This window comes from Phyllobates terribilis, unplaced genomic scaffold (genome assembly GCF_046119375.1).
Source record: "Phyllobates terribilis strain yellow unplaced genomic scaffold, ASM4611937v1 Scaffold_9__5_contigs__length_417890890, whole genome shotgun sequence".
Lineage (NCBI taxonomy): Eukaryota > Metazoa > Chordata > Amphibia > Anura > Dendrobatidae > Phyllobates > Phyllobates terribilis.
This window is the reverse complement of record NW_027362769.1, coordinates 97,093,829-97,118,373: the sequence shown is the minus strand read 5'-3', so window position 1 is coordinate 97,118,373 and position 24,545 is coordinate 97,093,829.

Genomic DNA, 24,545 nt, shown 5'->3' with positions numbered 1-24,545 from the left:
TATTTGCTTAAAAAGCAATCCAGAGAACACCGTTTTTCTGCGCCATTTGCTTGTTGGCACTGCAGAATACAGCCAGGTCCTTTCCATATTACAGCGCTAGAAATCCAACTATTTAAAACTGTGTTTTCTCCGTCAAATGGATCACATATACTGTTATGATCTGCTACAAGAACTAAGTAAAGAAAGGTAATCTGTCCCTACAATAATACTAAGCTGATTCCCTACGTTGCAGCGGGCGACCTGTTCCTTGTGAACAGACCCGCCTTTGTCCTCAGCTAGTCTGAACGCAGACCTATAGAATAAAGGGAGGGGTCCCTAAAAGAACTAAGGACTGGGACAAAATTGGACACCTCCTAGCAGATGTTGTAGCGGAGAAAAAAGACAAACAGACAAAAAGTACTTAGAGGTCCAAAGGACCAAACGAACTAGAGAGATAGGTACAAAAGCACCTGGCTAGATAGAGAGTCAAATAACACTGAAGTCCAGCAAAGCCAGAAGGGCGGAGCTGGAATAAATAGGCAGCAGGTCACGTGACCAAAATAGAAAAAAAAACTAACAGGAGAGTTCTAACAGTACCCCCTCTTCTATGAGGATCCTACGGATCCTCCAGGCCCAGGACTATCAGGAAACCTCCTGTGGAATGCTCTGACAAGTCTAGGGGCAGAGACATCATCCGCCCCTACCCAGGAGTTATCCTCGGGACCAAAACCTTTCCAAGCGACGAGATACTGCAATCTACCTCTATGTCTTCTGGAATTCAGGATACGAGAAATTTCATATTCGCCGTCTTCCACCACCGGAGGAACTGTGAAAGTAGCATCCCTATCCGATACATCAGCCTTTTTCAACAAGGAAACATGAAACACAGGATTAATCTTCCAGGAGGTGTGGACCTCCAACCTAACAGCAGGCTGATTAACCACCTGAAGCACCTTAAATGGCCCCACAAACTTCGGACCCAATTTTTTAGAGGGAATCCTCAACCGCAGATTCTTTGAAGACAACCAAACCATGTCACCCACCGTAAACAAAATGTCTTTACATTTCCTGTTAAAATACATCTTGGACTTTTTGTTAGCCTCTTGAAGGTTACCACGTACGTCAGTCCAAACTCTCTCCAAATCACCGGAAAAATTCTCCTCCTCCGGCACAGCCAACACCAATTTGGAGAACAAACCAAACGACGGATGTCTCCCAGTACAACAAAAAAAAGGAGAACACCCAGCAGAAGAGGATGTATGGTTGTTAAGAGCAAATTCAGCGAGTGGCAGAAACTCAGACCACCCCTCTTGATTGTTTGCCACAAAACAATGCAAAAACTGTTCAACATCCTGGTTCTTTCTTTCTGTCTGTCCATTAGACTCAGGATGATACCCAGATGAAAATGACAAATGGACTCCCAACCTGTCACAAAAAGCATGCCAAAAGCGAGCCACAAACTGAGGTCCCCTATCAGAAACAATGTCGGTGGGAACGCCATGGAGTCTGACGATTTCCTTAACAAACGCCTTAGCGAGTGTCTTAGCGCAGGGTAGTTTAATGAAAGGAACCAAATGACACATCTTGCTAAAACGGTCCACGACCACCCAGATGACAGTGAAACCCTCGGACACAGGAAGGTCAGTAATAAAATCCATTGCCAGATGCGTCAAAGGCGCACTAGGAACCTCCAGAGGGCAAAGCAACCCCGCAGCAGGGGTATGCGAAGCCTTTGACCTAGCACACACCGTACATTGACGCACCCACTTGATGACTTCCTTCTGCCACCCAGGCCACCAAAAACTGCGACTTATAAGTCTCTTAGTCTCAGAAATTCCTGGATGACCTGCCAACCGAGACTCATGATATTCCACAAACAAATCTTCCTAAAGGTTCTAGGCACAAACAACCTCCTATGGGGAGTGTTAGATGGGGCATCCTCCTGGGCTTTCAGAATCCCATCTTCCAAAACGGAGTCCAATGCTGCTACCACAACTCCTTCCTGTAAAATGCTCTCCTCCTCCTCGGTACCAACCATGGGAGAAAAACTGCGAGTTAAAGCATCGGCTTTAACATTCTTGGTACCAGGGTTGTAAGTAACAGAAAAATTAAACCGAGAAAAAAAAAGTGCCCACCTAGCCTGACGGGCATTCAAGCGCTTGGCAGCATCCAGATAAATCAAATTTTTATGATCAGTGAAAACCTGAACCGGAAATTTAGCACCTTCCAAGAAATGCCGCCAATGTTCAAACGCGAGTTTAATAGCCAGCAATTCCCGATTACCAACATCGTAATTAAGTTCGGTTTCTGAAAATTTTTTCGAAAAAAAAGCACAGGGATGTACTCCATCCTTGTTCTCCTGAGACAAAACCGCACCGACCCCCACCGAAGAAGCATCAACCTCGACCAAAAAAGGCTTGGTCTCATCAGGCTGCATAAGGATAGGGGCAGAACTGAACCTCTCCTTGAGACACACAAAAGCTTCAATGGCCTCAGTAGTCCACTGGACAGTATTCGCACCTTTACTGGTGAGATCGGTCAGCTTCTTAACAATTATAGAAAAATTCTTTATGAATTTTCTGTAATAATTGGCGAAACCCAAAAATCTCTGTATCGATTTCAAACCAATAGGCCTAGGCCATTCCTGCACAGCCTGAACCTTCACCGGTTCCATCTCAAAGCCCTCGCTGGAGATAATGTAGCCCAAAAAACGAATTCTCTGCACAGCGAACTCACATTTCTCCAGCTTAGCAAAAAGTGAATTGTCACTTAATAACTGCAATACCTCTCGTACGCTCTGCCAATGAGACTCCAGATCTGGCGAATAAATCAAAATGTCATCCAAATACACAACCACATTCTTATCAATCAAAGGTCTCAGGATGTCATTAATAAGGTTCTGAAAAAATGCGGGTGCATTGGTAAGACCAAAAGGCATCACCAGATTCTCAAAATGACCTACCTGAGTGTTAAAAGCAGTTTTCCATTCATCACCCTCCTTTATTCGTAACAAATTGTATGCCCCCCGGAGATCAATTTAAGAGAACCACTTGGCCTCCACTAACTGGTTAAACAAGTCAGGAATTAACGGCAATGGGTAGGAATTGCGTACGGCAATTTTATTAATTTCGCAAAAGTCCAGACATGGATGTAAACCGCCGTCCTTTTTTTTTACCAAAAAAAATCCAACAGCCACAGGTGACTTAGAAGGTCTAATGTGACCAGCAGCCAAGCCTGTCTGTATGTATTCCTCCAAGGCCTTTCTCTCAGGGATAGTCAGATTAAATAAGCGACTCTTGGGAAGAGTAGCTCCAGGAACAAACTCAATGGTGCAATCATAGTCCCTATGAGGAGGTAAAACTTGAGACTCCTCCTCTGAAAAAACCTTCCAAAAATCCTGAATAGGTACAGGTAATTCCCCTTTTTCCACAGCCGCAATGCAACCGTTACAACACTTATCATAGCACTTAGGACTCCATGACTTAATCTCATTAGTAGACCAGTCCAGTAAAGGATTGTGCAGTTTTAACCAAGGCAAACCTAAAACTACTAGAGAAGATAAATTATTTAATACCACCAAATCCATATTTTCCTGGTGAATACCATTGATAGTGAGGGGAAATTACAGCAACCTTGTGAGTAATACATTTCAAAGGAGTGTTGTCAATAGCAATCACAGAAATAGGTGATGACAAAGGTTTGGATTCCAATTTAAGTTTTTCCAAAAATCCCTTATCAATCACATTAAGCGTTGAACCACAATCCACAAATACCTGAAATTCAAACAAATCTTCCTGCAATAAGGTACTCCCTGAAAGAAATACTCCCTTAGAATTCAAACAAGCAATACGGGCGTAACTGACCTTTTTTTTTTCTTTGCTTAAACGAAGCTCACAGTTCTTAATTAAATGGTCAGATTTACCACAGTAAAAACACAATCCCTTGGAAAACCTGCGGTCTCTTTCCTGAGAGCGGAGTGACATCGCCCCAACCTCCATCGGTTCTCCGCCGTCCGAGCAGACCCTCTGAGTACTAGGAGCTGCCATTGCAGGAATTTTCTCATCAATAACCCTGGCACGCAGTCTCCTGTCCACATGTATAGCTAATTGCATGGCCTCTTGCAATGTCACAGGTGCAGGAAATGCAATCAGCAGATCTTTAACCCTTTCACTTAGACAGGCAAGAAACGAAAATTTTAATGCCGAATCATTTAATTTCACTTCTGAAGACCACCTTCTGAAGTGTGTACAATAATTTTCAACATCACCTGACCCCTGCTTCAAACGTCTCTGTTCTGTCTCAGCAGATGAGACTCGATCAGGATCGTAATACAATAACCCCATAGCAGAAAAAAAAATCCTCCACTGATCTAAAACACGGATCATTAGGTTGGAGAGAAAAGGCCCACCCCTGTGGTTCCTTACGCAAAAGTGACATGATAAACCCAAAGCGCCTTGATTCATTCCCAGAGGACCTGGGTCTCAAACGAAAATATAATAAACAAGCATTTTTAAAGGAAAAAAAATCTTGTTGTTTACCATCAAAAATATCAGGCAGTCCTACCTTTGGTTCCACAAAATGCGCTCCAGGACAGCTACTCACATGTTGCTGGAGATCGGCCACCTCTAGAGACAATCCCTGCAGGCGTTGAGCCAACTCTTGAACAGACACCTTACTGATCCATGTTTAGTTTGGGCTGGACTTACTGTTATGATGTGCTACAAGAACTAAGGAAAGAAAGGGAATCTGTCCCTACAATAAGACTAAGCTGATTCCCTACGTTACAGGGGGCGACCTGTTCCTTGTGAACAGACCCGCCTTCGTCCTCAGCTAGTCTGAACGCAGACCTATAGAATAAAGGGAGGGGTCCCTAAAAGAACTAAGGACTGGGACAAAATTGGACACCTCCTAGCAGATGTTGTAGTGGAGCAAAAAGACAAACAGACAAAAAGTACTTAGAGGTCCAAAGGACCAAACGAACTAGAGAGATAGGTACAAAAGCACCTGGCTAGATAGAGAGTCAAATAACACTGAAGTCCAGCAAAGCCAGAAGGGCGGAGCTGGAATAAATAGGCAACAGGTCACGTGACCAAAATAGGAAAAAAACTAACAGGAGAGTTCTAACATATACGTTTTCAGAAAATACTGTCATTTTTGGCCTCCATTCCAATTTTTTTTCACTGTGTCAGCGAAGTTTTTTACACCGATTTGCTGTTCAAACTAGTTACCTACAGGCCAGGTATTTATAACTCTGTTTTCTCCGTCACACGGATCACATATAAGTTCACTCCAAACTCAGTCATTTGCAGTGAGCGTGGAAGATACTGTCCTCCATTTAAAATGGGCAAGGCACGTGGCAACGGACGGGGAACTGGACGTGATGGTGATGGTGCATGCAGAGGCCGAGGACAAGGCCGTGGGCAAGCTGAAATTGTGCCACAACAAACACCCACATCTTCTCGCCCGACCTTCCTGTCCCAATTCCTAGGGGACCGCAGCACACTACTATTGAACCCAGAGCAGTGTCAAAAGGTTGTTGGTTGGATAGCGGATAATGCTTCCAGTCACTTAGCCATCACCACCACCAACCGCCCGGAGACAACTGATCCCACACTTGGACACTCTGAAGAGCTGTTCACTTTTCCATTTATAGATTCGGGCCTCTCGCCCGGTCCACTTGAAGCGGGGCAAGAGGAGATCGCATGTAGCAATGCCCAAATGTTTGAGCAGCCATGGTCACACAAAGGCGTCGGTGGGAAAGTGTCACAAGAGGTGCACGATGATGAGACACAATTGCCAGAAAGTCAGGAGGAGAAACAGGGTGCGGAAGCAGAAGACGAGGTGGTGGATGATATAGTAACTGATCCAACCTGGCAGGAGGACCTGCAGAGCGAGGACAGCAGCACACAGGGAGAGGGAGGCAGAGCACCCCAACAGGCAGGAAGAAGCAGTGTGGTGGCCGCAGACAGAAGGCAGGCAACCGTTCCCCGTAACGCCAACACAAAGGAAGCTGCCAGTACAACTGTTAGGTCTTCCCGAGTCTGGTTGTTTTTCAAAGACTCTGCCGATAACCCCAAAAAGACCATTTGCACCACCTGCCAGGCCAGCATCAGCAGGGGTGGCAAAACGACCAGCCTGACCACCACCAGCATGATCAGGCACATGGCAGTAAAGCACCCGACTTTGTGGGCCGAACCCCAAGGTCCAGGAACAGTGTCTGCGGTTGGCACCATTGCTTCTTCCGCTGTTGTGCATGCAAGCCAATCCCCTGTCCATGGTGCATGCGAAGATGCCTCCTGTCCTGCACCTGTCATTGCACACTCTCAAGTAGCAGCATCAGGAAGCACGTCCATGTCCTTGTCTCAGCGCAGCATTCAGTTGTACATACCCCAGTCCTTGGAACGCAAGCGCAAATATGCAGCCAATGCCCCACAGGCCACACTACTAAATTCTCACATTTCACAACTGCTTGAAATGTTGCCTGTTAGGCTCGTGGAGATGAAAGCATTCCGCAACTTAATGGCGGCGGCCGTCCCTCGGTACTCGGTCCCCAGCCGTCACTATTTCTCCCGGTGTGCCATCCCCGCATTACACAAACATGTGTCCCAAAACGTTAGCCGTGCCCTCAACAATGCAGTTACCGGGAAAGTCCACCTAACCACGGACACGTGGACAAGTGCTCTTGGGCAGGGACGGTACATCTCGCTGACGGCACAATCGGTTATCATAGTCAAAGCCGGGACCCAGTCGGACCTTGGGATGGAACACATCCTCCCGACGCCAAGGATTGCGGGCCCTAGGTCAATCAGGGTTGCCCCCACGGTCTACAGCTCCTGCACCTCATCCTCCTCAGCCTCCTCTTCCTCTTCAGCCTCCATCTCCGAAATGACCAAATCAGTCACAAGCTGGAAGCACTGCAGCACTGCCTCAGCCAAGCCGCAACAGGCTGTGCTGAAGCTAATATGCTTAGGAGAAAAAACACACAATGCTGAAGAGTTGTGGACAGCTCTGGAAGAGCAGGCAGATCTGTGGCTCACACCGCTGAAACTACAGCCAGGCATGGTCGTGTGTGACAATGGCCGGAACCTAGTGGCGGCTCTGAGGCGAGCTCACACACTTACCATGCCTGGCCCAAGTGCTTAACCTCGTGGTTCAGCAGTTTCTCAAATCCTACCTGGAGCTGCCGGATCTGCTTGTTAAAGTACGCTGCCTGTGTGCCCATTTTAGAAATTCACCCACAGCTTCCGCTGCCCTTGCCGTGTTTCAGCAGCGTTTGCGGCTTCAGGCTCACAGACTGGTGTGTGATGTCCCCACGCTTTGGAACTCTACACTGCAGATGTTGGGAAGGATTTGTGAGCAGAAGAGGGCAGTTGTTGAGTACCAGCATCAACAAGGCCATCGGTATTCAGTTCAGACTCCACACATAACACCTCAGGAGTGGACATGGATGTCAGACATATGTACCATCCTCCAAAACTTTGAGGACTCCACCAAGATGGTGAGCGGCGATGATGCCATAATTAGCGTTACCATCCAGCTTCTATGTCTTCTGAAACGCCCTCTGCTCACAATCAAAGTGGATGCATTGCAGGCGGAGCACGATGAGATGGAGCAAGGAACCATACAGGGTGATCACACACAGCCCAGCCTCATCACATCCCAACGTGGATTGGGTTACAATGAGGAAAAGTAGGAGGAAGAGGAAGGACAGGAGCTAGTCTCATGCGCTATAGACGGTGCTACCTGCACAGCTGTCATACCGTCTGTTCAGCGTGGATGGCCAGAGGACAGAGAGGAGGAGGAGGAAAGCATGGTCAGTTATCCTCTTGGTGAGGACACGGAAGTCTTGCATGTTAGTAGTCTGGCATGCATGGCTGAGTTTTTGTTACGCTGCCTTTCCCATGACCCTCACGTTCTCAAAATTTTGGGTGACAGTCATTACTGGTTGGTGACACTTCTAGACCCACGCTACAAGGAGAACTTTATATTTCTTATTCCTGAGGTGGACAGTTCTACAAAAATGGGGCATTACCAGAAGGCCCTTGTTGTGGAACTATTAAAAAAATTCCCATCTGAAAACGCTGGCGGCAGAGGGCACACTTCGTTGGACAACCAAGGAGTACAGGCGAGAGAGACACAGCTTCAATCCAGAAGAGGTAGGGGAACACTGTCAAAGTTCGGGGAGAATTTTCTCAGACCCTCCCATCGCACAGACCCTGAGGTGCGGGGTACTCTCACAAGGAGTGCAAAGTTTGGGAAGATGCTGAGGGAGTACCTTGCCGACCATACCAATGTCCTGCGTGATTCCTCTGTGCCTTATAATTATTGAGTATCCAAGCTGGATACGTGGAATGAACTGGCTCTCTATGCCTTGGAGTTCCAGGCTTGCCCTGCTGCCACCAGCGTTTTATCAGAGCGGATTTTTAGTGCCTCTGGTGGAATTATAACTGATAAGCGCATCCGCCTGTCAACTGAAAATGCAGGCAGGCTGACTCATAAAAATGAACATGGGCTGGATTGGGCCAGACTTCTCAACACCACCAAATGATAGCAGCGTAACATAAACTCAAATCCAGTGTCTTTTTCTTGGGAGGTGTATTCCCATGCACCTTTTCACACCCAGACATGGGTATACGTTTCCTGATTTTGGCTATTTGATCTTGTCCTCCTCCTTCTCCTCATCCTCCACCACCATATCACCAGGGTGACCGTGGTCCGTGATGTAACACCCACATCATTTTTTAAAGGGTGTTTATGATGCCCGTAAAAAAAAATTTTTATACAGCATGTTCATGTATACCCCCCAGGGGTAAATGTTTGTCAGCCCATACGCTTAGTGCATGGGCAAGACAAGTATAGGAGGCCCGCTCCTTTCTAATGGGAACATTTTTTTATGAGGTCCTCCTCCACGTCTCTTCCAAGGGGCATTGGGGTGCCTCCAAATTTTTGGCAACCCTTGCATTCACTGCATAGGCCAGCACTATGGGAGACCCACTTCCTAATAATGGGAACATTGTTTTGAGAAGGCCCACTGACCAAGGGCATTGAAGTGCCTCCAAATTTTTGGCAACCCTTGCATTCACTGCATAGGTCAATACTATGGGAGACCCACTTCCTAATAATGGGAACATTGTTTTAAGAAGGCCCTCTGACCTCCACGTCTCTTCCAAGGGGCATTGAAGTGCCAACACTATGGGAGACTCTCTCCTTTCTAATGGGAATTTGTCTTTACTGAGGCCCTGCTCTATGTCTCTTTAAATTGTTAGTGGGGTTTATCCTAAATTTGGTCAGCCGTTGGACTCACTGCATACCCTATAACTGCATAGCAGACTCTCTCCTTTCTAATGGGAACATGTTGTACTTCTTACTGTGGCCCTGCTCTATGTGTCTTTAATTTCTTAGTGGGGTTTTTTCCTAAACTTGGTCAGCCGTTGGACTCACTGCATCCCCTATAACTGTATAGCAGACTCTCTCCTTTCTAATGGGAATTTGTCGTTACTGTGGTCTGCTCTATGTGTCTTTAAATTCTTAGTGGGTTTTTTACTAAAATTTGTTAGCCGTTGAACTCACTGCATACCGTATAACTGTATAGCAGACTCTCTCCTTTCTAATGGGAACATGTCGTACTCGTTACTGTCGCCCTGCTCTATGTGTCTTTCAGAGTCCCTCCATCATCAATGAAACAGGATGTGTCTGATGATGTGTCACACACCACATTGCCAGATAAGGTTGTAAAATGTTAAAATGACATTTCCCGGTGAATGCATTTGCCTTAAAAAATAACGTAAAAAAAAAACCCAGTAGGATCTTTCTTTAGTATAAAAACAGAGTCGCCAATGTAACCTCAATGTAATCACATTGTTCAGCTCCTGCAGCTCCTCCTCCATCTTCGAAATGACCACATCATTCACAAGCTGAAAGCACTGCAGCACTGCCTTGGCCAAGCAACAACAGGCTGAAGATAACATGCTTAATGCTTAGGTGACAAACCGCCCAGCGCTGCAAAGTTGTTGAAAGCTGTAACACAGCAGCTTGATCTTTGGCTCTCACCGCTGAACATACAGCCAGGCATGATCGTGTGTGACAATGGGCGGAACCTGGTGACGGAGAAATGACAGCCAGAGTAGATACGGTTTCCCTCTATGCCAGTCCTTTCACCGAGCTAAAGAATATGGCTGTAGTGAAATACAACTCCCACTGAGAAGCTGTTTTAGACTCAAAAACATTGTTCCCACCAGAGGATTTGATTCTGAGGGCTCACCTTTCTCCCCTGCTCAAAAGCCCCATAGCAGCTGCAAAGTTAGCGCTATCATGAACTCTCCTGATGTAGAAGCCAGGGCACACCAGAGGATTCTCTGGTGGGACCGTCCAACCCTGCCAAGAAGCAGTCCTGGCTAAGAAAGGTGTGTGGGAAGGTTCCCGGACACTCTATGGCTGATTTTTTACTGATGTGGAAACCCGCGCAAACATGGGGAGAACATACAAAGTCTTTGCAGATGTTGTCCTTGCTGGGATTTGAACCCAGGATTCCAGCGCTGCAAGGCTTCAGTGCTAACCACTGATCCAATGTGCTGCCGTTCACCCTCTAATATCTAACAGGCTGGAGAAACTTGCACCTACTGCCACTCTATCTTCAGCTCCTTTTTGAGACACTAATGTATTTGGGCAGCCACTCAGTCTGCCAAATAAAATTCCTGAGAAGGAAAGTGTGCATGGCTTCGCTACTGGTACTGGGGGCAGTGCTAATAGTACCATAGTTTACTGGGAATATTCCAGGCTGGTTAGAGGCAAGCAAATTCCCACAGAAAAGTACCAGCAGTAATGTTCAGGGACCCGTGCTTGTAGAAGGTGTAGACAACACCAGGAGAAATAGTGACAGCTGGGGACCGAGTATGGACATGAGGCATGAGGCATGAGGCATGAAGTTGTGAAAAGCTTCCGCCTCCACGATCCTAAAGGGACACATTTCAAGTGCAAGCAACTGCCCAGAAATCTGGCAGTTTAGTATTGCCGCCTGTGGGTGGGTGGCTGGCTGCATACTTGCGCTTACATTCCAAGTAACAGAAAACTAAGCAGATGGTGGCCTCTATCATCATCATGGCCTCACCTCGGCACTATGAACTCTCCTGAAGGAGAAGCCAGGGCCCACCAGAGGAGTCTCCGGTTTTCTGGTGGGTCCGTCCAACTCTGCCGAGAAGCAGCTCTGGCTAAGAAAAGTGTGGGGGAAGGTTCCCGGACACTCTATGGCTGCTTTTTAAATGTGGATCGGACGTGCTTATGCATGTTATTTCTCAAAACCGCATTGCAGATCAGGCCATTGCCCAACTCTGTAGTCATGAAATTAATTGGCAAAGAAATATGTTTGTGTGTCAAAGCACCACCGAGAAGTGCGAATTGATGTTGGACGGGCTGCCTTTACTTCTGCAACAAGCTGCTTTAGAGGACTTCCTGGGAGAAATGACACCCAGAGTAGATACGGTTTCCCTCTATGCCAGTCCTTTCACTGAGCAAAAGAATATGGCTGTGGTGAAATACAACTCAGCAAAAAAGCTGTGGACTGGCTCCGTACCATTCCTGGCCACATTCACCTGTCTACGTGTTTGTGGTTAGGGGGTCCTTCCCAGTAAGTGCACTGGGGAGGGCACGGGTAATATTGTGGAACCCATGCTTGTGGAAGGCGGAGACGATACCGGGAGAAACAGTGGCGGCTGGGGACCGAGTATGGACACCCGGCCGCCGCCGGCATGAGGTTATGAAAAGCTTCCGCCTCCACGAGCCTAAAAGGCCACATTTCAAGTGAAAGCAGCTTTAGAGGACTTCCTGGGAGAAATGACAGCTGGGTAGATATGGTTTCCCAAGTCCTTTCACCAAGCTAAAGAATATGGCTGTGGTGAAATACAACTCAGCAAAAAAAGCTGTGGACTGGCTCCGTACCGTCCCTGGCCACATTCACCTGTCCATGTGTTTGTGGTTAGGCGGTCCTTCCCAGTAAGTGCGCCGTTGAAGGCCCGGGTAATGTTGTGGGACCCGTGCTTGTGGAAGGCGGAGATGACACCAGGACAAATAGTGGCGGCTGGGGACCGAGTATGGATACTCGGTCGCCACCGCCATAAGATTGTGAACAGCTTCCACCTCCACAAGCCTAAAAGGCCACATTTCAAGTGCAAGCAGCTGTCAAAAATTTGGTAGTATAGTATTGCAGCCTGTGGGTTGGTAGGTGGCTGGCTGCATACTTGAGCTTGCATTCCAAGGAATGGGGTAGGGACAAATGAACGCTGCACTGGGACAAGGACGTGAATGGTGATTGTTGCAAGTCTGCAACGACAGGTGCATGGCGGGAGGCATCTTCGCATGCACCAAGGATCACTTATGATGGGCACACTTTTAGGCAGTGACCTGGGATTCAGAGATGCTTCCAGAGATCTTCCCCATGCTGCTCCCATGTCTTTTCAGCACTGTATGCATGTGTCTTATGATGTGTCACACACCACATGGCCAGATAAGGTTGTAAAATGTTAAAATGACATTTCCTGGTGAATGCGTTTGTCTTGGTTGAAAGCAATGCAAAAGTGCAAAAATGCATCAAAAACGCTACGTGTGAACATAGCCCAAGGTGCGGAGGAGTATTTTTGTTTTTGGTTATTTATTTTGCCTTATATACAAGTCATTACCCTGGTAAGGATGTTCCTTAACATATTTCCCAGGAAAATCCATTTTGGTTTCACTTTTGTATGTTTTATTGTGAATCCGTAAAAGTGGTGTAATACTCTGACAACGTTGTTGACAGCAGTGACCTGGGAGTCAGAGATGCTTCCCCATGCTGTTCCCATGTCAATTGAGCACTGTTCCCTTCGATTTGGGCAATTTTTAGGCCTTCTGCAGACCGCCGGGGGGAGCCGCCTGAAAAATGCTCGAGTTTCCCATAGACTTACATTGGGCTCGTTGCTCGGGTCGAGCACATTGGAATACTCGGGTGCTCGACCCAAGCAACGAGCCCAATGTAAGTCTATGGGAAACTCGAGCATTTTTCAGGCGGTTCCCATAGACTTACATTGGGCTCGTTGCTCGGGTCGAGCACCCGAGTATTCCAATGTGCTCGACCCGAGCAACAAGTACCCGAGCATTTTAGTGCTCGCTCATCACTAAAAATGATCATTCAATGTTAAATTTTGAAACATTGATTGATTTTTTGATTTTTTTTTCAAGTTTTCTGTACTGAGCAAAAAAAATCTTGAACATAGATGGTAAAAACATATGAGACACCAAACACAAATAATTGAAAAATTGACAATCACATAGAAAAGAAAAAAACAGTTCATATTTCAGAGAATGCAAAACAGACACACAGAACTATAAATAAGGCCTAATGTGTACAATCAACTTAACAAAAAAGCTGCTCAGCTTTATCATATGTTTAAGGGCATATTCACATGACAGTATTTTTCATCCTTGTGCTGTTCTTTAAAATAAACAGCACAGAAACATAGGGCTTGATTTATTAAGGTATTTACAACAGAATTCTGACATAAAACTTCTTAATAAGTCAGAACTGAGAAGTTGAGCAAAAATATTGCAATATTTGACGCTTCAATGGCAGTCTGGGTCAGCTACACCAATGTGGGCAAGGAATGGGTGGGATTTTGTTATGCCCGCCCATCAAATTCATGAAAATTTAGGCTACTTTGGTGGTATAATTCTGTCCAGAAACCTTTGGTGGTATAATTCAGTCCAGAAATGTATGCCGGTCTCGGACTGGCATACATTTCTGGCACCATTGCACAACAGTTAACAGAATTTATTAAGTGGCATTGGCCTATAATTTGTACATAAAAATTATCAATGAAGATTATTTTGCGCAATGCTTTTCACCCACACAAATGCATTGGTCCCTTCTGGAACCCCATTCAACGTGATTATGTTTGCTAAAGACATAGCATGAGACAAACTATATGACAGCACAATTATTTCTAGCTACTATCAACACATACATGACAATAAACTAGAATTATTTTAATATATTTCTTTATTCTCCATGGTTGGAGGAGTAGAGAGAGAATGTACAGGAAATCACCATTACTTGGTTCTTACAATTCCTTGACACAGGTTCCAAGTATTTCTATTGCTGATCTGACCTGACCTTTGAATCCTGACTTTAAAAGGAATATATCATCAGAAAATAACCTACTGTTTAAGTCATGTTTGTAGGTTAAGCATATTTTTAAAGAATTTTAGTAAAGGGTTTTTTTCACCACAAAAAATCTGAAATTTTACAGTCTTTTTCTCTGACCAATAAGCACAATAGTAGAACACTTTCTGTTCTGGAAAGATCCCTTTCCAGCAATCATCTTAATATCATCATACACAGGATGACACTATTCAAATCAAGCAATGGGCAGAGTTAAACATCTCCCTTCTCTGCACAAAGACTGCAGAGACCATAGAGAAAGCCTAAAAAACTCTCCTATCTCTAGACTATTGTTTCCTAAGGTTCATGTAGCTGAAGTAAAACTTATGTCTAAATGCTGTTAATAACATTAGAAGCAAGATGCTGCACTATATTCATACAAAGTAACACTAAAATAAACAATTAGAAAATAAAAGCAGTGTAAAAGTTATTTATTTATGTCACGATGGTGCTGAGACTATGGGCGCTAATCAGGTCCCTAGAACTAGCAGCGCCCTAGTCTATCCCTGTCCCCAGATTACTCCTGAAGGTGGAGATGCCGTGTTCACATGCCTTGTTATGCTCCTATATTAACCCTTTTCTGTCTCCTGCCCCACCCAGGGTAGTGGGAAACTGAAGTGTATAGGAACACACTAACAAGACAGACAGTGATAAATGAAAATACCAACCATACAAAATTCACACACCGAACAACAGAGTGGGACACAGAAGAGTTAAAGAAAGGGGAAACCAAATAGGAGATGATGTGCACACAGACAAAACTCCAAGCAACAATCTCCTGACAAATCTCCAAAACGCCAACTCCAACCATGAACTACACCTCCAACTCCAGAACCAGACAGTAAGAACTAACACTGGCAATCCCTAAGTGCATATAAGAGCATATATAGCAGAGGGGAGAGGCCAATACTGAACAGCTGAGTTCATCCAGGTAGGAAAGCTCCAGGAGCTTCAACTGAACAGATTACCCCTTGACTTGCACTGCTAGGAAGGAAAAACCTGCAATGTTTAATAAGATAGTGAAGTACTTCTAACCAGTGCTGGAGTTTGTGAAACTAGATACCGCAATCTTCTGGCACCTCTCTGTAGCAGTATTACCGTGACAATAAAATTGTGTATCACTATTCGGTTTCAATTTGTAAAAAAATGTAGGTAATGCATTGGTGCTATAGAATCTTCTCTTATTTAAAACATGAAAATTCATAAATATCTATCCAAAGTTCCATAGAATTAGTCATTTCTGATTATTATAAGTTTTACTTTTTCAGTGTTTAACACTTTATCTGTATATTTACTCCCATTTCTTGTAGGATTGCACTAACAACTTTAGATCTGACTGTTACTTGTCATAAATAGTATTCTGTAAGACTGTGTAACTGTATCTGAGTCTGTGAATCCTACAGAAATAAAGTGTCATATTAAAGTGACTGCTCTGCCATCTGAGTCATATGCTGCAATAAAATTCTTATTTAGTGGTGCTAACTGATCTGGTATGTCTTCAGGCATGTGAGTACAGAAATAAACAGCGTATATAGAATAAGTTGAAAGTTATAGTTGCAAACCACTTAAAATGAGATATCAAATACCAGCAGTTACAATATTAAATATCTCCTAAATGCATAACGTACATGATTAATAGTCCGAATTGATTCTGACAGAGTGTTCCTTTAAAAAAGTATTTAGATACTGATATCTGTGAATATAATCACGTTAGGGGTATTATGCACAAAAGATTTTATGTGTCAGAATCTACAACAAACTCATGTTTCATACCATTTTGTGTCAATTAAGGGTTTGTGAATTTTAGCACCTAGTATCAGTTTTATGTTTTAAAAAGAGTGTCATCAGAAAATAATATATTGTTTAAATCAGCTTTTTGTGTTATTTTTTTTAAATTTGACAATGTTTTTTTTTGCTCAGCATCACAATTTTATTAAAAATAAAGAATAGAAATCTTGCACTTTTTAAACTGGACTGTAAAGGTGTTGTCTACTGCTAGGACAACCCCTTCTCTATCTGAATGTTTGCCCCCTTTAAAATAAAAATACCTATACTCACCTCCTGTGCCAGCACCTTTGGCACTTGTGTTCCCGGGGATCCCATGAGGTTGTTATGACACGTGAGCTTGGCACACAATCACACTGTCCCGGCCTTTGGACAAATCGAACATCAAGAGGAAGTCAGAGAGCAGCTGCAGCCCGGACTTCCTTTTGATGTTCCATACGTCCAAAGTTGGGGACAGGAAAGCCAGCACTGATTGGGCTCAGGGCTCGCGTGATGTAATAACCTCACGTGAGCCCCGGGAACATGGGTGCCAACACCGCTGGAACAGTGCTAGCACTGGAGGTGAGTATAAGTTTTTTTATTTTAACAGGGGCAAACATTCAGATTGAGAAGGGGTTGTCCTAGTGGCTGAAACGGGGTTGCCCTAGTGGCTGAAACAACCGTCTGTTGTTTCAGGAAATCCACGTGTACATTAGAAGCAGTGAACAGACTCTGACCTTGTCTTATGTATTAAAGCACCTAAAAAGCGGTGCAAAAGTTATTGTGAAGAGAGATGGAGAAGGTTCAGCTGAGACATCACCTATTGTGTTTGGTTGCTCCTATGATATCAGCTGTGTACAGAAGCTTGACTGATCATTGTAATCTTGCCTCTCATGATATGAAGCCTGCTGAAAATTCTTCCTAAAAGGGCAAAAAGTGTGAGAGATCCCCAGTGGCCAGTGTGAAAATTGCAAGATTGCTAATTTTGTTTGTTTTAATAAAGATTGCAATATCAAGAAAACAACATTGGCAAAAGTTCTAAAAGTATGGGTAACAGAAAAAAATAATTCAAACAATAAGTCCTTTTCTGATGACACATTCCCTTTAAAGGAAACCTGTCAGCTGAATCATGCTGCATCATCCACAGGCAATTTGAATCATAGCCCAGCTCTGTTACTTCAGCCATATATCTTGTCCTCTGAAGCACTGCAAAGTTTATTTTAAAATGTTGACTGGGTTTGTTGAGACTAGGATGACTAATCCAAGAGGTGGGTCACTTTTGGCTTCTCCCCATCCCTATCTCTCTATACACATACAATAAGGCTACATTCCCGCGATGAGCTTTTGGTGCGTTTTTTGATGTTGCAGAATTTCTGCACATTATTTAAATTAGGTAACTTGCTATTTTTCATTGCGTTTTTGTGTACGCTTTTTTAACATGTGCTTTTGTCGCTGTGTTTTTTGTCTCTTTTTGGCATATCATGCTTTAAGCCCTTTACAACCCAAGGTGGTTTGCTCGTTAATGACCAGGCCAATTTTTACAATTCTGACCACTGTCACTTTATGAGGTAATTACTCTGGAATGCTTCAACGGATCCCCCTGATTCTGAGAATGTATTTTTGTGACATATTGTACTTCATGATTGTGGTAAAATTTCTTCGATATCACTTGCGTTTATTTGTGAAGAAAACTGAAATTTGGTGAAAATTTTGAAAATTTTGCAATTTTCAAAATTTGAAATTTATGCCCATAAATCAGAGAGATATGTCACACAAAATAGTTAATAAATAACATTTCCCACATGTCTACTTTACATCAGCACAATTTTGGAACCAAAATTTTTTTTCATTAGGGAGCTATAAGGGTTAAAAGTTGACCAGCGATTTCTCATTTTTCCAACAAAATTTACAAAACCATTTGTTTAGGGACCACATCACATTTGAAGTCACTTTGAGGGGTCTTTATGACAGAAAATACCCAAATGTGACACCATTCTAAAAACTGCACCCCTCATGGTGCTCAAAACCACATTCAAGAAGTCTATTAACCCTTCAGGTGCTTCACAGGAAATTTTTGGAAATTCGCTCGTGCATGGCAGGCAATCCCCGCAAGGTTTTTTAGCCGTGAAGCATATTGGGCGGAGTCTCGAGCACCCGCGATACTCAGTGCATACCCAAGCACCCGATGCAAACTCAAGTAACGAGCACTTGCGCGCAACACTAGTCTCCATATTGTCATCTTTTTTTTTTACTTTTGAAAAAAATCCCAACCCTAACCCCAACCCTAATACAACCCCAACCCTAACCCTAGCCCAACCCTAACCCTAGCTCAACCCTAACCCCAACCCCAACCGTAACCCTAGCCCAACCCCAACCCTAACCCTAGCCTAACCCTAGCCCAACCCTAACCCCAATACTAGCCCAACCCTAACCCTAGCCCAACCCTAACCCTAGCCCAACTCTAACCTTAGCCCAACCCTAACCCTAACCCCAACCCCAAGCCTAATCCTAGCCCAACCCTAACCCTAGCCCAACCCTCATCCCAACCCCAATCCTAACCCTAGCCCAACCCTAACCCTAGCACAACCCTAACTCTAGAGTTTATCTTTCACGCTGTTCCTCGTGCAGTATAAGTGATTAGACGACTTTATTCTTCGGGTCAGTGCGATTACAGCGATACCAGAATCTTATCGGGTTTTTATGATTGACAGCTGTCACACACTAAAAGATGCATTTTTTTGTAAAATCTAGTTTTTGTATCGCTATATTTTGAGAGCTATAATTTTTCCATATCTCGGCCGACAGTCATCGAACAGCTTGTTTTTTGCGGGACAAGTTGACGTTTTTATTGGTACCATTTTCAGGCACGTGACATTTTTTGATCGCTTTCTATTCCGATTTTTGGGAGGCAGAATAAACAAACACCAACAATTCAGGAATTGTTTTTATTTTTTATTTTTTTATGCTGTTTTGCGTCTGGTAAAATTGATAAGGTAGCTTTATTCTTCGGGTCAGTATGTTTACAGCGGTACCACATTTATATCATTTTTCTATGTTTTGGCGCTTTTACGCAATAAAAGCTATTTTATAGAAACAAATATTCTTTTGCATCGCTTTATTCTGAGAGCTATAACTTTTTTATTTTTTGGCTGATGGAGCTGTATGGTGGCTTGTTTTTTGCGGGACAAGATGACATTTTCAGCAGTACCATTTTTATTTATATTTATCTTTTTGATCGCGTGTTATTCCATTTTTTGTTTGGCAGTATGATAATAAAGTATTGTTTTTTGCTTTCTTTTTATTTATTTTTTTTACCGTATTCACTAAAGGGGTTAACTAGCAGGACAGTTTTATAGGTCAGACCATTCTGGATGCGGCGATACCAAATATGTGTACTTTTATTGTTTTGGTTTTTTTCATAATAATATTTATCGATGGGTATATTATATCTTTATTTTTGGTGGATTTTTTTTTATTATTTTTTTTTATTTTTACTAATTTTTTTTTCATTTTTTAACATTTTTTTTACTTTTATACACTGCTCAAGAAAATAAAGGGAACACTTAAACAACAGAATATAACTCCCAGTAAATCAAATTTCTGGGAAATCAAACTGTCCACTTAGGAAGCAACACTGATTGACAATCAATTTCACATGCTGTTGTGCAAATGGAAAAGACAATAGATGGAAATTATTGGCAATTATCAAGACACCCTCAATAAAGGAGTGGTTCTGCAGGTGGGGACCACAGACCACATCTCGGTACCAATGCTTTCCGGCTGATGTTTTGGTCACTTTTGAATGTTGGTTGTGCTTTCACACTCGTGGTAGCATGAGACGGACTCTACAACCCACAGAAGTTGCTCAGGTAGTGCAGCTCATCCAGGATGGCATATCAATGTGAGCTGTGGCAAGAAGGTTTGCTGTGTCTGTCAGCATAGTGTCCAGAGGCTGGAGGCACTACCAGGAGACAGGCCAGTACACCAGGAGACAAGCAGGAGACAAGGAGGGGGCCGTAGGAGGGCAACAACCCAGCAGCAGGAATGCTACCTCTGCCTTTGTGCAAGGAGGAACAGGAAGAGCACTGCCAGAGCCCTGCAAAATGACCTCCAGCAGGCCACAAATGTGCATGTGTCTGCACAAACGGTTAGAAACCGACTCCATGAGGGTGGTATGAGGGCTAGACATCCACAAATGGAGGTTGTGCTCACAGCCCAACACTGTGCAGGACGCTTGGCATTTGCCACAGAACACCAGGATTGGCAAAGTCGCCACTGGCACCCTGTGCTCTTCACAGATGAAAGCAGGTTCACACTGAGCACATGTGACAGACGTGACAGAGTCTAGAGATGCCGTGGATAGCGATCTGCAACATCGTTCAGCATGACCGGTTTGGCAGTGGGTCAGTAATGGTGTGGGGTGGCATTTCTTTGGAGGGCCGCACAGCCCTCCATGTGCTCACCAGAGATAGCCTGACTGCCATTAGGTACCGAGATGAGATCCTCAGACCCCTTGTGAGACCATATGCTGGTGCGGTTGGTTCTGGGTTCCTCCTAATGCAGGACAATGCCAGGCCTCAAGTGGCTGGAGTGTGTCAGCAGTTCTTGCAAGATGAAGGCATTGAAGCTATGGACTGGTCCGCCCGTTTCTCAGACCTGAATCTGATTGAGCACATCTGGGACATCATGTCTCGCTCCATCCACCAACGTCACCTTGCACCACAGACCAGGAGTTGGCGGATGTTTTAGTCCAGGTCTGGGAGGAGATCCCAAAGAAGACCATCCGCAACCTCATCAGGAGCATGCCCAGGCATTGTAGGGAGGTCATACAGGCATGTAGAGGCCACACACAATACTGAGCCTCATATTGACTTGTTTTAAGGACATTACATCAAAGTTGGATCAGCCTGTAGTGTGTTTTTCTACTTTAATTTTGGGTGTGACTCCAAATACAGGCCTCCATTGGTTAATAAATTTGATTTCCATTGATGATTTTTGTGTGATTTTGTTGTCAGCACATTCAACTTTGTACAGAGCAAAGTATTCAGTGAGAATATTTCATTCATTCAGATCTAGGATTTTGTTATTTGAGTGTTCCCTTTATTTTTTTGAGCAGTGTACTTTGTCCCACTATGGGACTTTCACTTTGTTTAATTCCAATCGCCTGTATAGCATAGGGATGGAGCACCATCCCTGTGCTATACAGGCTGTCAGCGCTCAGATGCAGAAGATACTTTGGTCATGCACTGTGCATGACCAAAGTATCTTCCTGCTGTCTGGTGACCCGGATGTTGTCATGACAACATTGTGTTGTCATGGTAACATCCGGGAAGCCGCGGCAGACAGTGTTGGACGCCAGCAGGAGAGGTGAGTATCGTGATCACCTCCCCTTGCCCCCGCAATGCTGCGATCGACTTCAATCCCAGCATTGCAGGCGTTAATGTGTCGGGAGCAGTGCGGGACCGCTTCCAGCACATAGCACCGGGTGTCAGCTGTGACAATCAGCTGACACCCGGCGGCGATCGCTGTTCACACAGCCTGTGTGCGGGCAAAATCAACAGGGCGTACTAATACGTACCTGGCTCCTAAAGTCCAGGGCGCAGGTACGTCTTAGTGCGTCTTGGGCTTTTAAGGGGTTAAATAAAGCTGCTTTGTTCTTGATACTTCCTGGTGTTTTACTTTAATAGAAATGTATTGATATACATAGGTGAGGATTACATGTGTTTTTTTATATGTCTCTGCCACGGGAACGCATTAAAAACGCATGTATGTTTTTTGCTGCGGATTTTCCACATCTAATGTAAGTCTGTGGGGAAAATCCGCACAGAAAATTCAGCGCACCTGCAAGAGAAATTGACGTGCTGTGTATTTGAAAAAACGCCCTGCAGGTCAGTTTACGCACAGTTAAAAAGAAGTACAGTAGAGATGAGATTACTATAAATACCATCCACTTTGCTAGAACTGTAAGATGCTGTGTTTTTGATTCAGCAAAAACATGCAGCGTCAAAAACGCACCAAAAGCTCATCATAGGAAAATAGCCTAACAGAACAGGCCTCTAATTTTCTGATTCATGCAGCTTGTTCGGGCAGCATTAAAGTGAATATATCAGCTAGTTTTTGTTACCTCATCTGAGAGTAGCATGATGTAGGCAAAGAAATCCTGAATCCAGCGATGTATCACTTACACATGTGGTCAAAATTGTTGGTACCCACAATGGTCACAGAAATAACTTGAATCTGACAAAAGTAATAATACACTGTGTGCAGAATTATTAGGCAAGTTGTATTTTAGAGGATTATTTTTATTATTGATCAACAACTATGTTCTCAATCAACCGAAAAGACTCATAAATATCCAAGCTTAATATTTTTGGAAGTTGGAGGGTTTTTTTTTTAGATTTTGCTATTTTAGGAAGATATCTGTTTATGCAGGTAACTATTACTGTGCAGAATTATTAGGCAACTTAATAAAAACCAAATATAATCCCATCTTACTTGTTTATTTTCACCAGGTAAACCAATATCAGTGCACAAAATTTAGAAATAAACATTTCTGACATGCAAAAACAAAAACCAAAAAAATTAGTGATCAATATAGCAACCTTTCTTTATGATGACACTCAATAGCCTTCCATTCATAGATTCTGTCAGTTGCTTGATCTGTTTTTGATCAACATTGCGTGCGCAGTCACCACAGCCTCCCAGACACTGTTCCGAGAGGTGTACTGTTTTCCCTCCCTGTAGATCTCACATTTTATGATGGACCACAGGTTCTCTATGGGGTTCAGATCAGGTGAACAAGGCGACTTTGTCATTATTTTTTCTTCTTTTAGACCTTTACTGGCCAGCCACGCTGTGAAGTAGTTGGATGCATGTGATGGAGCATTGTCCTGCATGAAAATCATGTTTTCCAACTTCTTACTTACCACTGCTTGAAGAAGTTGTCTTCCAGAAAATGGCAGTAGGTCTGGGAGTTGAGCTTCACTCCATCCTCAACCCTAAAAGGTCCCACAAGTTCATCTTTGATGATACCAGCCCATACCAGTACCCCACCTCCACCTTGCTGGCGTCTGAGTCGGAGTGGAGCTCTCTGGCCTTTATTGATCCAGGCTCTGGCCCATCAAGAGTCACTCTCATTTCATCAGTCCATAAAACCTTTGAAAAATCAGTCTTAAGATATTTCTTGACCCATTCTTGACGTTTTATCTTATGTTTCTTGTTCAAAGGTGGTCGTTTTTCAGCCTTCCTTACCTTGGCCATGTCCCTGAGTATCGCACACCTTGTGCTTTTTGATACTCCAGTAATGTTGCAGCTCTGAAATAAGGCAAAACTGGTGGCGAATGGCATCTTGGCAGCTTCACGCTTGATTTTCCTCAATTCATGGACAGTTATTTTGCGCCTTTTTTGGCCAACACGTTTCTTGCGACCCTGTTGGCTATTTGCCATGAAGCGCTTGATTGTTCGGTGATCACGCTTCAAAAGTTTGGAAATTTCAAGACTGCTGCATCCCTCTGCAAGACATCTCACAATTTTGGACTTTTCACAGCCCGTCAAATCTCTCTTCTGGCCCATTTTGCCAAAGGAAAGGAAGTTGCCTAATAATTAAGCACACCTTATATAGGGTGTTGATATCATTAGTCAACACCCCTCCTCATTGCAGAGATGCACATCACCAGATTTACTTAATTGGTAGTTGGCTCTCTAGCCTATGCAGCTTGGAGTACAACATGTATAAAAAGTATCATGTGATCAAAATACTCATTTGCTAATAATTCTGCCCCCGGTGTAAATTAAAATCTATGAAAATGAACAAATCAAAGTTAGTCATTGCTTTTCAACCCTGCTTCCACAAAATTAAAAAAAAAATTAAACTCATGAAATAGGCCTGGACAGAAATGATGGTACCTCTGAAAATAATGTGACAAAAGGGACATGTTGAATCAAGTTGTGTCCACTAATTAGCATCACAGGTGTCTACAGTCTTATAATCAGTCAGTGGGCCTGTATATAGGGCTACAGATACTCACTGTGCTGTTTGGTGACACGGTGTGTACCACACTCAACATTGACCAGAGGAAGCAAAGGAAAGAGTAGTCTCAGGAGATCAGAAATAAAATTATAGACAAGCATGTTAAAGGTAAAGGTTATAAGACAATCTCCAAGCAGCTTGATGTTCCTGTGACTACAGTTGCACATATTAATCAGAAATGTAAGATCCATTGGACTGTAGCCAACCTCCCTGGACATGGCCGCAGGAGGAAAATTGATGACAAGTCAAAGAGATGGATTATATGAATGGTAACAAAAGAGCCCAAGAAAACTTCTAAAGTGATTAAAGGTGAACTTCAAGCTCAAGGAACATCAGTGTCAGATCACACCATCCGTTGTTGTTTGATCCAAAGTGGACTTCATAGGAGATGACCAAGGAAAACACCATTGTTGAAAAAAAATCATAAAAAAGCCAGACTGGAATTTGCCAAACTATATGTTGACAAGCCACAAAGCTTCTGGGAGAATGTCCTATGGACAGATGAGACAAAAATATAAGTTTTTGGCAAGGCACATCAGCTCTATGTTCACAGACGGAAAAATTAAGCATATCAAGAGAAGAACACTG